The sequence below is a fragment of the Papaver somniferum genome, chromosome 5 (genome assembly GCF_003573695.1).
Source record: "Papaver somniferum cultivar HN1 chromosome 5, ASM357369v1, whole genome shotgun sequence".
In the NCBI taxonomy this organism is placed as follows: Eukaryota; Viridiplantae; Streptophyta; class Magnoliopsida; order Ranunculales; family Papaveraceae; genus Papaver; species Papaver somniferum.
This window is the reverse complement of record NC_039362.1, coordinates 95,247,198-95,251,755: the sequence shown is the minus strand read 5'-3', so window position 1 is coordinate 95,251,755 and position 4,558 is coordinate 95,247,198.

Genomic DNA, 4,558 nt, shown 5'->3' with positions numbered 1-4,558 from the left:
GCATGCCGACTTTTCATAGACTGGATTCTAAAAATTTGAATTCCTGCGATCATTTGACGAATTAAACCAACAAAACCATGTTCGATTCCATCTTGAGAAGTGTTTGATTAGAGTGATTCAATTTCTTTACGAAATTCTGAAAAACCAAAAAAAAACCTAAATTATTCTAACAAGATTCATAAAGTTAAATCTAATAAAAACAATTAGTTTTTATTAGATTTGAAATTTTTTAAACAAGATTCATAAGTTTGAATTAGTGCTAATCATTTAGGGGTAATTTAGCCATTTTCAAAAAATATTTAGCTAAGAGGCTTTTAATTTTACTTTCTAATGATTTTTTTTTTTATTTAGTATAGCCCAATTAATCAAGGTATATCCCAATCTCGCAGGTTTTCATAGAATGAACGTATTCGCTTACCAGAAAAGAAAAAAAAAACATTTTGGTCATGTTTAGCAAGACAAAAATGTAAACAATATGTTGGTATGGGATTAAAAAAACACTAACAATCCCATGAAAGCAGGTGAGGGATTAAAAATACACCGGTATCCATAGTAAAATTCAGAAGGAAGAGAAAGGGATATTGTTATGTATTTTTTCCAAATTTATCCCTAAGATAATAAAATAGTAAAATTTGGAAGTTATGTCACGGATATCTCTACATTTTATATCATTGGAAGTGATTTTAAAATGCTTACATAACTAATAATGATAATAACTCATGACGCTCGAATAAGTATTTCAGTCCTGGTTATCAAACAAAAAACCGCATGCAGTTCAAGTATGGGCTCATATTTATGGTGTGAGCTTGGGATATTGACGTAAAAAAAAAACCATTCGAAATTGGAAGCGTTGTAGGAACACCATTGAAGGTAGATGACAATACTTTAGATATTAATCAAGCATGTAGTCTATTTACAAGAGTTTTTGTGGGAAGTTATCTTTTGGAGAAGTTGCATGATGAAACTTTAGTTCAGAGGGATGGATTTGCGTTCATGGAGTACTTTATAGACGAACTAATAATGAAATTTTAGTTTAGAGGGATGCCTTTGCGTTCATGACGTACTTTACATACGAACGACTGCCTTCTTTTTGCACCTATTATTAATCGATTGGACATGGTTTTAGAGAGTGCAAGTGTCGCCCTGGTGTTGTGAGGACTGAGATTTTTAAGAAATAACATAATGGACAGAATGCGAGGCAGCAGTACATAAACAAAAGCTCTATGTAATATATGGCAAAACCTGCGTTAACTACCTTGAATGGTAGTATTACGTACAGTACCAAGAGCTTCTCCCCATGGCACAAGCTGTGAATAATTCAACAGATGATACCAATGTTGCAGATGTTGCAATTTTTTTTCTTCTTTTGGATCGATAAAAAGAATGATGTACTAAAATAAAAAAACAACTACACAGGTGAAAATAGTCACCTCAATAGGGCTGGCAACGGATAGATATCCGACAGATATTGGCAGTTCCGATAAGGTTATGGTTAAGGATTATCGGATATCCGGTATCTGATAATATCCGGTGGATACCAAAAATTCTAATTCGATAAGGTTAAGGTTAAGTTATCGGATATCGGATTTTTATCCGATAAAATCCGGTAACTAGGAAAAAACCTAAAAACTTGAAAAAAAAACAGAGTCTATCTTTTTAAGTTCAAAATGTTCAGTGAAAAGTATAAACCCACACAAGTACAATGTTTAGAATTTACTCTCAGTCTAGTGAATGCAAAAGAAAGTATACAACAGGCTACAACAAAGCCAAAAAAACAATGTCTCCCAGTCTTAGTGTGGTCTTGCTTGGCTGCCTGGCATATTGCATCAACTTCACCTCAGTCCACGATTTCCATATTTGCATTCACAAATCACAAAGAATCGATTGATAAGAAAATTCTGACATCCAACATTTCAGTACCTCAAAGCTTTCACCATTATAAACAACAGTGCAACACACATACCCACATGTTAACCAAGCAAAAGATATGCAATCTAATAAGTGACTACAAAATCTGGAGGTATAATACTAGTACTGCATTATATTGTAAAGACTGGACGATAGGCTTTCACTAACAAAAAAACGACAGCATATCAAAAACAAACCTTTTAATCTTATGGTCTGAGTCATATATTTTACTCATCCAACAATGCTTATAAACTGGACTCACAGAGGTAACAAGGCACAAAACCCTATTTACAGAGGTAACCAAGCTTTCACCACTTAGTGTGTCCCTATTTCACAACCTCCCCTCTAACTTTACAACACCTGTGCCCTTAAATTTGTATTTTTCATCAGCACACACATATTTGTCAACACACCACTATATTAAGATAAACTGAGATGGTGAGAAATTGAGAACATAAACTATAAATCTAAAACATAATATGGACAACATGGACAGTTCAGTAAGCAAAACAACATGTCAACAACTATATGATAAGCTACACAAATAGAAAAGGCTGATATAGAATCCACTATATGGTAACAAACTCATACTAAACAATAAATAACACAATGATTTTTCACATGATAATCATAGACATTGCATTTAAAAGTTACAGCTTTACAAACTCATATTAGTATATTACCCTATTGCTTCCTTGTCTTGAAGACCCAATGACTGACATATGGGGTTGGCTTGGGTTAGAAATTGATTCATGATCCCAAATTTCAGAATAACATATACATATTTACTATAAACTTTACATAAAAATCTGAAAGCCACAAGGAAACATTGCTTGATGATGTAAGTGTTATAAGCTCTTATTCACTTAGCTGTAGTGACATAACAAGATTTGAAATACTTAAATAAAACTATAATCTACACATTCTAACACATATCCCTAATTATTCTTTAAATTACACAAAGCTAAAGGCTAAAGCAAAGAAACTATGGGTACTGTGACTACTGTCACTTTTTTTGTACTTAACATCAACAACTCATAGCATAACCAAGACACCTATGGTTCTTATTACATGTTGAAGGTTCAATACAAACAAATTGAACTGCAAATCACACATCCACAACATCCATAAAGCCATCCATGAATTGAGAATATTTAAGAGACATGAGAATACAACATGTGGATAAACTTCACAACATTTTTTTTAATCAAAATACTAACACTTGAAGATTACAACTTACATTCTTCTTCTTTGCTGCTACTGGAGTTTTAACACCTTTCTTGGGATCCTGCAATAAACAAATGAAGTAATGGATATGATACTGAGGTTACAATCTGAAAAGAGATCAATAAAAATCGAAGCGAATCAATCTAAAAGATTAACTGAACAGAAACAACAATATGACCAAGAAATCATTCAATCACTTCAATGACTTATATTCAAACATGAATCAGAAAGAAATTTTCTAGAAAATCAATTGAAGTTGTGTAAACCCTAGAAGAGGGAGGGATTTAGATCGAGATGATATAGAAAAATTAAAACCCTAACTATCAATAGTAAGTTATTCTTCGACCTCATATTCCAGTTCAGTTTAAACCCATCTCAAATCTTTCATCTGTAGCCCTAATTTTTTATTGCAACACATAAACCCTAATTTCATAAGAATTGAACATAGAAATCGAACAAAAATCATTAACAACATAAAGAGGGGAGCGAATCAATACCTGATTAAGAGATTAATTACTGGAGAAGTGAGAACTGAGTGATTAATCGATAGGGGAGAGCGAGACTGAGACTGAGAAGAGAAGAAAAAAAAAGTGAATCAGAAATGTCTTCTCTTCTCTCGACTCCTCGATTAATATGTATGTGAAAATTACTAGTACGCCCCTACCCTATCGGATATCGGATACTAACCAATCGGATAGAGCCCAATCTGATTCCGATAGGTTAAGAGGACATATCCGACAATTTATCGGATTCGGATATCCGGTATCCGATATAATGGATAAAATCCTATAGGATTTCGAATAATCGGAAACGGATCCCGGATATCGGTTATCCATTGCCAGCCCTACACCTCAACCACCCAAAGAGGACAACTCTAACAAAAACTAGAGCCCCAAGAACAACATAAGCAGAAAAAACAAGACAGCTCAAAACTAAGAGCCCCTACAAAACAAACACAACACGATCAAGGAGGATCGAAAAATAGTTTTTCCCAATTCGTGACTACTTCATCAGAATGAATGCTCGAGAAACCCGGTTCCATAGACGCCGGTAAAAAGTTTGAATTTTAATAGTAGCAATTATAGAAGAGAACTGCAGACTTTGGCCGTTGAAAGTCCGCTTGTTTCTTTCGATCCACAAGTTCCACATAATACTAGTGGGAATCCTTTTCCAAATTTCCTTCCCTAGAGGAGTAAGACCAGCTGTATTCCAATTAGAGATGACATCCAAAACAGATTGATGTGGAGTAAGGACTACTCTTCTTGCACCATTTTGAAAGAAGCTCCATATTCTAGAGGCAAAAGAACAATGGAGGAACAAGTGATCATTATCTTCTGCACGAGTGCCACAGAAAATGCAAGAGTTGGCAATTGGCGAGCCATTAGGATTAATAAAAGCAGAGCCCCTTTTCTGTAAATTGGTG